At 41.4% G+C, this 11830-nt stretch overlaps 1 protein-coding gene across 2 annotated transcripts in view; it reads right to left on the reverse strand.

Moving 5' to 3' along the window:
* The window catches only part of VIT (vitrin), a 94172-nt gene extending 82584 nt beyond the window's left edge, over positions 1-11588 (reverse strand). For both annotated transcript variants that reach the window (XM_011372091.1, XM_023537795.1), the window contains exon 1: positions 11302-11588. The gene's annotated coding sequence lies outside the window, so the exon portion shown is untranslated. The remainder of the gene's footprint in view (positions 1-11301) is intronic.
* Between the last annotated feature and the right edge of the window lie 242 nt (positions 11589-11830).

Genomic DNA, 11830 nt, shown 5'->3' on the forward strand with positions numbered 1-11830 from the left:
TCTATGAAGGAGGGAGAGAGAGAGTGAAAAAAAAAAACAGTAGATTTTCTTATTTTTCTTCTCTTTCCTGTTCTTCCTTCTTTTATCTTAAGGAAAGGTTAACAGCAAAGTACGAGCCAAATAGGCAAGGAAGGCAAGGGAAATTTTGCCTCTTCTCAATATGTTGGCTCCTAAAGATGCACCAGTCTACTTGAAGATGTGCTCCCGGCCAGGCTATATGGACTGGACACTGTCACTTGCCTAAGCAGAGCACCTGTTTCCCCCTTTCATCCTTCTTAACACAACCCCAATATGGTAAAGGGAATAAATGCAGCCAGGATCTACCCCCAGCTCCTGGGGTGGATACTGATTCCGTATCCAAGCCAAGGATGGTTATACAACAACCCAGATCTCTTATCTTAATCGCGCTCTTCTTACTACATCAAAATTCTCATGTTATTGTAAATTCCAAATGATTCCATGGTTTATTATACGATATTATTATAAAATAGAAGTTCCACTCCTCATTTGTATAGTCTGGTTATATCTTTACCTTTAAGCTCATAAGACCCTCGAAGTAAGTGTCTCAAATATTATGCTCAGATGCAGAAATAACACTCACTGAAATTAAGTAACTCAGCTTGGTCAAGAGCTTATGGTCTGGGGGAAAAAAGATAGGTTGATCAATATCTCCCTTGAGATATTTTGGAATCAGGACTCCGAAAGCCTTGAAAACTGTGGGAGCCAAGCTGAAGGCCATATGGGCCCTGAATAAGATGCAGAAGATGAGAGCAGAACAACATGGAGAAGAGAAGGCCTCTGGCCCTGGGAGAAGCAGGGAGAGCAGACGCCTTATTTTCTGACAACTTCTCAGGCCTCATTTCCAGTCTAAAGGAGGTGCAGCTGGACTTGGGCTCCTATGCATAACATAGATGTTTCTGGGTTCTTTTACTCCAGCCAATTTGAATTGGTTTCTGTTCCTTAAAGCTTTGATTAAAACCCTTTTCATCTTTGTTGTTTTACTTATCTGCTGTTTCCCTGAAATGATTAGTAGTAAAATGAAAAGAGCACATGTGCTTGTCTTTGCATAGTATCAAGGCAGGGATTGGAGAGCTGTATCCAGCTCTGGAGCCAAGCTCTGGGAAGAAGTGTGACAAAAAATCTCATGAGCTATAGCAGCCACTGAGAAGGAGAAACACAGCCTACATACCTGGCACACTCTGGGAGGAAAAAAATGAGAAGGGGTGACTTTGAAACTGTGCTGTAAGAATGTCACTGCGAAGTTCCTAATACATTTGTAGTCACGATTTACGACCAGGGGTGATTTTGACCCCCAGGAAAGATTGGGCAATGTTTGAAGACGTTTTTGATTGTCACAACTTGGGGTGGAGGATGCATTTGGCATCTAGTGGGTAGAGGCCTGGGATGCTGCTAAACATCCTACGATGCATAAGACAGCCCCACAACAAAGAACTATCTAGCATGACATGCCAATAGTGTCAGAATTGACAAACTCTGATTTACGAGAATGTTTAGTTTCATGTGTATTTATAAGAATGTTATGCTTACTGACATTCCAATCTAGGAATTTTCCATAAATATTATAGGTAATTGTTTTATGATTAAAGTATGACCTACTCAGGATTCCTTTCTCCAGGATCACTTCTGATTACCACATAGAGCCAGGGCGGATCCTAAAGCAAAGATATTCACGCCTGGGCCGCTGGTTGGATTAAAGAACTCAAGCATGTATCCAATGACAGATATATGCTTATGCTATTAGGTTCATTGATCCATGTGGCATGTTTCTACATATCAGAAAACCGAAAGGGGAAAGCCTTTTTTTGGTGCATGTTTTTAGACCATCATTTTGTACCTTATTAAGAACCTGACATATGGTAATGCTTACCACATCCACCAAGGGTTGGACCAACAGTGATTTCTAGTGAGGCTGCAAATGGTAATTATGTTTCTGAAGTGGTAGTTTAGATCTTATATTGCCAGTGGGAAAAAATACTAGTTTGCCGGCATGCTCCCAAATGGGCTCTAAAGCACTTCTAAGAGTTATTTATCCTCTGTAATGGAAGGGGGCACAAAGAGCAGTAAATCTGGGGGAAGGGGTGAGGGCCTCAGTAAAAGATGGGGTGGGCATGACAGCTCTTCTTTGTTGCTCTGGAAACCGTGTGTGGTTTCAAAAGTTCTCATGGAGCTTTGGAAGATGAATTTCTCTCATCTGAATCTTCTTTACCTAATGTGTTTGACACTGTGGATTAGCCCTGCCTCCTCCTTGTGAGTTTTCTCCCTTGGGCGTTGAGGTTTGTGGTTGCCAAGGGGCTGTCCACTGTGAATTTGGAGCTGGGTACTTGGTTCAGTTCAACTGTGATCCCCAGAGCCTTGACTGGCCTGAACACTCTGTTCTTTTTGGTCTGCGGCACAGAAAAAACTTTTTTTTTTTTGCAGTTTGAAGCATCTGGAAGATCCTTCCAGCTGAGGTAGGAAGGAAGATGAGTGTGTGTCTGTAAGGTTCATAGTATCTTCCTGTCTGCCTCTTGGTAAAGAGAGTGTTTGTCTCAGACAACAGGATTCCAGCTTTCCCTAGGCTGCCAAGAGGCAGGCATGGGGCTATGGATCAAAGCACATTTTTGAATCCTAGCAACCAGAGGCTTAGGGGAATGGAGGGTATGGAGGAAGGCAGTGAATGTGGCTGAGCAACTGAGGGCTATTGAGGATTAAGTCCCAGAAATTGGTGGGGACCAGCAGAAAGAGAGTCATTTTGAAGCAGGAGACCCAGATCTCCAAAAGGAACCATACATACAGCCTCACACTTCAGAGGCCCTGTCTGGATCATTCCCAGCTCTGACGGAGTCGCCAAACCCTCTTTCATGCCCTTAGGACCATTTTGGCCCAGTTGTCTGGTGACCTGTTATACAAGATGAGATTGGTATCTTTTTTTCTTCTTCATGGAAAGTTTTAGAACTTTAGAATCCACTCCAATAATAACAACTACCATTTACTGAATGTTTAGTATATGCTACACCTTGCACATATGTGATCTTAGTTATCATGGTAATCCTCTCAGGGAAGCACTATTATGCCCATTTTACAGAATAGGAAATGGAGGCTTAGAGAACCTTAGTGAGCTGTCCACTTTATAGAATGTCTATGTAGAAGAACCAGAATTCCATCCCAGGCCTCAAACATTTAACGCCACTCACTGAACAATTTATCACTCTACAGGATAGTTTCACCTTTCTTTTTGCCTGAACACATACATCCTTGGCTTTTTGAAATACTTTGTTGACAATAATTAAGACACACAGTGTAAAATATATACATTGTATAATAAAGCTGTCTTAGTGATAATGTCAAGAGATTTTTTTTGAGTCATATTTGAGCCTGAACTTACTCATAGCTTTCTCTCTCTCACAAATGTTATTTAGGGCAAAGCGATGCATCGGGCATATTTTTAAGTTTAACCAGTAGTAACACACCCATCTAAGTAGACATTTGAGTGTATTGTAATTGACTGTGTAATGGGATGTTAAAATGGGATGATCTTTTGTCTTAGGTTCAGCAGAGACTGAGTGCCGACTACTTCCATGTTCCAAAGTGGTCTTGAAGCGCCTCTCACTCTTGCCTGTAGTGGGTGGGAGTGGGGAGACCACCGGCAGTCTGCATGTGGGGAGGGAGAGGGGGAGGGAAAATGCCCACAGCTTTCCTAAAGTAATTCCTGCTCTCCAGTCCCCAACTGCCCTTTGTCTTCTACAACCTCTGTATAGTCTGGCAGTCAGCTGAAAATCCTAGCTCTAGATCACCTCTTTTGGAAGTCCAGCTTGGTTGCCCAGTAACCCCATTTGAAGTTACTGAGCAGTGCCGTCCCTTGGGTTTGAGGTGCAGTGGACTGGCGTCTGATTTGTGATGAAGACATCTATAGGAGACGGAGTAGCTTATGGCAAATGAGGCTACCTGTGGCAGAGTCAGCCTGGGGTCATTTCAGGTCCTGCCCAAGCCGGGTGCATGGATGGCCAAGGAGACCACAGCACAAAGCAGCTGGAGTTAGATCACCAGTTGCTCAGGGGCAAAGGGAGGAACTGTAAACACTCAGCCAGAGCAGAGTCTTATGTAACAGCATCTGGTGACTAGAGGCAAGGGGTCCCCAACAAAGTCAGAAGTGCCCCATGGGAAGAAGAAACAGCTGTAAATTCCTGCCAAGCCCAATGAACCCAAATGCCAGCTCACAATAATACCAGCTAGTAAGGCCTTTCTGTCCCCTTTACTCTTCCTGTCTGCACCCACTTCAAGTCTAAACATGAAGAGACTATCATTAGCAGCCAGGGGGAAGAGGGACAAAGGCGTAAGGCAGAGAAAGAGAGAAACCAATCATGCTCAACTCCCATTGCAGAAAGCAAGCCTGGAGACGGGGCTTAGAACTTCACACTATGAATGTCGTTTTAAAGTTTTTAAGTACTACCTAAATATTACATCCATATTAATGACTGAACTGAGATTGTTTGGGAATATAATAAGAGCAAAGTCTTTTTAAAAACTCTCGATCTGAAATATTTAGAAACCTACTCAGATTTCATCTTGGGAAGAGGCAAGAACTACCCACAGATAGTGCGTGAGTGGACAGTTGGTGACATTTGGAGAAAACTGAAGAGCATTAGGATGGCACTCTCTGTGTCTGCCTGTCCCGAGTACACCCTGGATCTCCCTCCCTTTTCTCCTCACCCAGCCCACTCCAGAAATGCTGGCCTCCCAAATGTGGTCCTACCTCAGGGCCTTTGCATTTGCTCTTCTCCCTGCCTGGAATGCTCTTCCCCAAGCATCCACGTAGATTGCTCCCTGGCTGCCTTCACCTCTCTCTCTGTTTCAATGTCTCTGTATCAGACATTTATCTGACCATGCAATGCTGATCACCACCCACATTTCACTACTCTGTCCAGCCCCCTTATCCTACTGTCTTATGTTTTTTCACAGCCCAGATCACCACCAGACCTCCTATGTGTATTTGTTTATTGCATGCTCACAGATTGGCAGCTCTGGGAGAAAGGAGACTATTTTGTTCACTCTTCTTCCCAAGCACATAGAATTATGGATGACACATGGCGGTGGCCCAGTAAATATTTGTTGCTGCTGTCATCAAATGTTGTCTCAGCTTCCCTAAATTCCTTTCACCTTCAGAAGCACAGGTTTACTCACTACATTATACAAGAAAGCCAGTCTGGACAAGTTGACTTGTACCTTTGCAACCAGAGCATGTTTTCTCTGGAACACAAAGGAACCCAGAGGAGGGAATTCATTCAGTGCTGAGATGCCAGTGACCTCTACCCTCGGAAACTGCACACTGGGTTCCCCTGAAGGAGTAGATTTTTTTTTTTTTTTTTTGAATCTGAGAAGAAGGAATGCAGAAATAGAGTTCCTTCCCACTATAGCCTGAAGGGCAATTTTTATGAATTTTACCACATGTCCACACAAAACTTTCGTCTTTCTCTCATTGAGGGAAAGAATTTGAGAAATTTTTACTAGAGTCTTGTCAGTGTAGAGATCCTTATCAGAAAAAGTGATTTTTGAAGTAATCAGAGTTGCATGGAAGATTCTTTCTGCGACTGGCTGCAAACTTTACCCTAGAATGAAGATAAAGGACACCTTTTGGGGACTGGCTACTCAAAGGGCTTGACAATGATGCCTGCTCCTTGGCCTTCCCCCTGAGAGTCACATCTTCCCAACACACCGGAAAAGCGATTCTCAATTCAGGAGGTGACCAAGAATGACAGAAATCTCCCCTCCTCCTTCCCAGTAACCCAACACCTCCACTTTCCTTCATCATTATCAGTGCGGTGTCTCCACTTGTGAGAAAGAATACTTTTCTTCAGAATTTTACTTGGCTTGAAAACGATGTTTTCAGAGACAGCAAAGATTAATTTGGTGCAGTGACAGAAAAACCAGGACTTTGTGTCATTGTTGTCTGGTAGGTTAAGAATGTGAGCTCTGGACCTAGACTGCTTGAGTTTGAAGTTGAGCTCCATCACTTACTAACTGTGTGACCTCAGACAATCTGCTCTTAGTGCCTCAGTTTTCTCATCTGTATAATTGGGAAAGCAACAACCCACCCCACATAGTTGCTGTTAAGATTAAATGAATTAATATATGAAAAGGGCTTAGAAGAGTGCTTTGTACTCTTAGAAGAGTGCTTTGTACTTAGAAGAGTGCTTTGTATCATTGGTTAATCATGATTACCATCATCATCCTCATCATTCTTATCACCATTGTTTTGCAAATATGGCCATTTAGATTCTAGTTTAGGACTTAGAGATAAAGCAACCAACTGAATCTTTCTCTCTGCAAGATGCTGTCTGTGGTTAGCCATGGCTTGAGTTTTGGACTTCTTGGTAAAGGAACCACATAGCTTTGTGACTGCCATTGAACTAAATTCTTCTAGGACTCCAGAAAGGGAGCAATTCTGTAATTTTGTTCCTTCTTTCTCTGCTTAGAGATTTATAAGGATCTTTAGCCAATCTCCATGAACATCTTCTAGATGGTTGTAAGAAACTGGAGCACAATCAGATGGCCGAGGAATTACATCCAGCATTCTTAAAATGAATTGAAAAATGCATCTAGTGAAGTAATGTGAAGAAGAAATGGACCTAAATATTTTTTAAAATTATAAGGCCAGAATAAAATACAATCAAAATATTCTCTAAATCTAATCTAAACCAAACCAATATGTATTTCTTTTGTTCTAAGACCCTGGCTTGTGAATTTGACTCAGGAAAAGATTTTGGCATCTATTATTTCAGTTTGCTTTTCTCCCTCAGGATACGAGCCATGGAATGTGGCAGTGGAGTTCAGCCGAGTCACAACATCTGCCGCGTGGGGGATTTGCCTTTTGCAGGTTGCCACACGATATGCAGCTTTTATAAGTCTCAACTCAGAGCATCACCTGGTGCCTGCTTCGTGTACTTCTCTGGCAGCCCCAAGCCTTTCAGATAGTCTTTAAAGTTTGCAGTCTATTGAAGAGAAAAAGTTTTCTAGTTGATTAAAAACAAATTCTAAATCCAGTATTCACAACCATTTGTTTTACAAATGAGGTAACCTTAGGAAAATGCAATCAACAAAACTGAAATTGTTCTTGCTCCATTGTGAACATGGGGCTTTGGGAATCTTGTTGGATCTTGGCCCTTTACCTCCTGGTCCGTAAACAGGAACTCTCCTAGATTGTCTCAGACTGACTTAAATTTGTATGTGTGTAACTTTTTAATTAAAATTTTATTTTTCAGCTCCCAAATTTGCTTCTTTTTTATGTTGTCTATCTCTTTGTTGAACTCATTTTGTTCTTGCATTGTTTTTCCCGAATTCATTAAATTGTCCTATGCTCCCTTGTAGCTCTCTGCATATCTTTAGAACAATTATTTTAAATTCTCTATCAGGCCGTTCATGTATCTCCATTTTGGAGGCTCAGTTACAGTAGGTATACTGTGTTCCATTGGTTCTTCATGATTCTTGAAGCCTTGCATACATGTCTGTCTAACCATTTGAAGAAGTTGTCACCACTTCTAGACTTTATGGACTGACTTCAGTCAGGAAAGAGCTTCACCTGTAGGTGGTGGCATGCTGTGATCCTGGGTCTAGTGGCACAGAGCACCGAGTGCGGGGGCTTATGGAGGCATATGGTGTTGTGACAGCTCAGGCTGCTGAGGTCTGCATTGCGAACTACATAGTCCTTAGTGAACACTGTGGGAGATCTGCAGTGGCTGGAAGGGCTGCTGGAGTCCTCAGTGATGCGTCAGGGTCCAGCAGCTAGGGACTACGGCAGGCAATGGTGATGGCTACAGCTGGTGGTGTGCATGCACTCAGTTGCAGGGGCCAGCTGTAGAGGCCTGTGTTGGCAAGAACCAGTTACAGACAGATGTGTAGTGGTGAGGGCCAGGGCCAGAGGCAAGGACTGGGGCCACCTGCAGGTGTACTAGTAGCTGTGTCTGCAGGGTCTTGCCACAGGCTACGCACAACAGTGGAGGCTGGTGGCAAGAGCTGGACTGGCCGAGTGCAGATGCATAGCTGAGGGCCTAGCTGCATGTGAGCCCAGTGGTGCAGGCTAGTGATAGGAGTCAGGACCAGATTTGGGCTGACAAGTGGCCGTGGAGGCCCTGGCTGTTTGTGTGCACTGCTGTGTTGTTAAAATTTAACAATTGGCTCTATCAAAAAGCCATGATGCCTAGCCTAAATTTTCCCCAGTATTGATTATTTCTTGTCCTATTCTCTGCACTAACAGAGGCTGCTCACTGCCACTTGCTCAAGGACCTTTCATACCTGTAAAGAGTAGCAGGTTCTTTTTGCCGTTTCTCTCGCTCACACTTTGTGAGCCAGGGAGCCAGGAATTCCACCACCTCCTGCAAACCACAGAGAAACACACTCTTTAGGCAGCAAGAGAGGGACCTTTGGGGTTTCTCAAATTATAGACATCACAGAAGTTGCCTCTCTTGCTTATCATTTGCTGATTGATTAGTTCAGATCCTCTGATGAAGAGATGGCAACACATTTCTAATAATTGCATTAGTATCACATAATTCAATAAATCTATTTGCTTACCACATCCAAAGAATTAATAGTTAAAAGTTTGAAGAGGATTACAATTACTTAGTTTCACAGCTGATCTGATTTCTTCATTCAAGTCACATATAATAAAAAAAAAATTGCTAACATTTGGGTGCTGACGGTGTGTCAAGCACTGAGGAAAGCTTTTTGCTACAATCCAGTGAGGTAGGCACTAATAATAGATCCCTTTTAGAGATGAGAAGACTGAGGCCCAGACAGCTTAAGTAACTTGCCAAAGTTAACACATGTAAGAGGTGGAAGAACCTCCTGCTTGACAGACTCCCACAGGATCCATAGTATAGGAGGGCTACTTTGCCTTGGCCTTTCCTGGAAGGCCTTACATTTAGGTATTTGACATCTCCACATGGTGTGTTACAGTCACAGAAGTATAACAGAGAACCGAAAGAAGTCTGTCGTACAACTTGGACCACACTGTCCTCAATACACTATGGATACACACACACACACACACACACACACACACACACGTTACATTTATTTAACACAAAAATTATGTTACATTTTATTTTTGTATGTGTTAAAGCCTTTAGTTAGATAAACATAAACATTTTAAATACAACATAATCCTGAAACCTTATTTTGACACTTCTTCATTTTTGTAACATACAGAGTCTCAACGATGAAATTGGCCTGGCCATGTCTTCACATTTGAGTGGTCCCAGTGCACAGAACCAAAAGATTAGGAGGGAAACTTAGAGACTATCTTGTCTAACTTCTTCATTTCATATGTGAGGAAATGGAGACACAGACATGTCGAGTAACCTCCCCAAAGTCACACAGCTAGAATGTCCTTCTACTGACAGAACAGTGTACTTGGTCTTGTACCCACTGCTATTGATACCTGGTTTATGCCTCCCAACAAGCAAGAAGAGATGTTACATACGCGGACACAAGCAACAGGAATATCCTAAAGACCATGAAGCATTGATTTTAAGGCCAATGACTCCTTCCAGTATAATCTTTTTTTTTGAATATGTGCAGAAAAAAAAGATTACATTTCTATAGAACTTTTCACATTTCACAACCTGTTTGGAATCAAGATTCAATATTAAGCCTCATGGCTGGAAGGGTGAGTGTGCGGGCATTGCTATTTCTGTTTTTCAGACTAGGAAACAAGAGTCAGGAAATGTTACACACCTTTCCCAAGATAACACGGCTAGGTAGTGGCAGAGCTGTTCCTGTAATTTAGGACTGCTGGCTTGAGACATTGCCCTGAACCACACTGCTTTCCTGTATAACAACATGTCTCACAGGAATTACAGATGAGAACAGCATAAGCATTTTTGTTCTCCTGATGCTATTCATAAACCATTTTCAAACCCAGTGTACTTTCTCTGAAAGAAACTATTCTTCGTGTGATCAGTAACTTGGAAAGAAAGATAATTAGATCGTCTAAATGATATTCAGAGTAAACGTTATTTCAGGATAGATAGTAAGCGTTTCCAATGTTCCTGAGGTGTTTTTCTCAGTTGCGAGGTGTAAGATTTATTTAAATGAAGCTTAGTCTGGGAAACTAGCACGTTGTAATTAAAAATGCAGCCCTTGTAGTCTTACAATTCTTCGTCTAAAGTCCTTTTACAAAAAAGGGTATTTTAATTCAATAAATAGAAGAGGCACTTCCAGCTCCTACCAGCAGCATAGCTACCATTTGCAGCCCGACACACAACAGAGAAAATACACAAACAAACCCTGTTTGATCTTTCCTTGCTGCAAGGCATTTTCATCTTTCAAGAGACTGAGGAAAAAATAACCTCAGAACTTTACCAAGACTTCCAAATTTGTTGCAACACAACGTAATGGCAAAATGCTGTTTCTTAGCAGTCACATTTTTGAATAACCACCATGGCCAAGAATGCCTGGTTTTGCTTTTACAATAAACCCAAAGAAAATCTTGAATTCCACTCTTCAATTTGGAGATGGCAAAGATGCCGTAGGTTGTTCGGAGCAAATCATAGAGTCTAATAATTTAATTTTATCCTTTCTGTTTAACCTGTGCTCAAGGCATTTATTTCATGTTTATACTGGTTTGACACTAATCATACTTAAAAGAGATTTCATACCCTGTTTTCCTGTGCAAAGTTGAGTTACAATAGGAGGCTTAACAGCGCCAGCCTTTTCTTGGGCTTATCAGTAAAAAAGCGTTCAGCCTAAGAAAACACTTCCAGTGTAAACAAGATACAGAACTGCACATCTACCCACATTCTGCTGAGATCTGGCTGAATAGAGAGAAGCACAGGTCCACACTAAATAATTTCTCTTTTAATTTAGCATCAATGAGCCCATTTCTCTTACTGCTTTTAATATAGTATTATAAGCAGTTTGTTACATTGCTATTATATTCCATATAGGAAGTAAAGTATTGAAAAGGCAAGATAATACACTTAACCATACTTTAAAGTGCTACACAAATGTCACACTTTTCAACTTATTTTAATTATAATTAAGTTCATTTAAAGATACAGTGAAAATCTTGTTCTAATCTTAACTTAGTACAATTTATTTATAGTTGACTTACATAATGTTAGTTGTTTACGAGGATGTCAATGACCACTCTCATCGCTCTTGAGACTGAAATTCGTACAGACTGATTACTTGGTCAAGGTATGTAGGTATTGTAGTTTCTTAATGATAAATGCATTTTAATGTTTTCATGATAAGGAATGGAAAGCAAACTAACAACTTAGCTTAATAATTCATCAGACATACCTTGTTTGAAGAAAGCAAATTTTTTTTTCAAGAATTTTCCACCCCACAGAATGGATGTCCTTTTTTCCTTAAGCTTTTCTGCATCACAAATTCCATCCAAATTATTCTAAAGAAGAAACAAGAAGAGGTCCAAGCACCTTTTCTTTTCAGAGGAACTAATCAAACATTCCCATCAACCTCTCAGCACTTTGAAAAGCACATTTTACACCACGCACAAGCACACACACACATACACACACACAAACACTCACACACACTGCTTCTCACACTGGATTTAGTGCTGAATTAGGCGGTCCTCTCTCAAATTTCCACTCCCACTTGCTTTTTTTGGGGGGGGAGGATAAGAATTTCTAAATATTCTTTTCTAGCTTAAAGCACACATACTCAGTAACAAAATTCTACAATTAGAAATTCTAAAATGTAGGATTGAAGCACCTAGATAAAATGAAAATATATAATTTAAAAACAATTTAAGCAAGGCAATTCAATTTTCTCTTTCTTTTTTCAAATGCTAGTGAACAGCTGGATT

The sequence above is a fragment of the Pteropus vampyrus genome, unplaced genomic scaffold (genome assembly GCF_000151845.1).
Source record: "Pteropus vampyrus isolate Shadow unplaced genomic scaffold, Pvam_2.0 Scaffold200, whole genome shotgun sequence".
Taxonomy (NCBI): domain Eukaryota; kingdom Metazoa; phylum Chordata; class Mammalia; order Chiroptera; family Pteropodidae; genus Pteropus; species Pteropus vampyrus.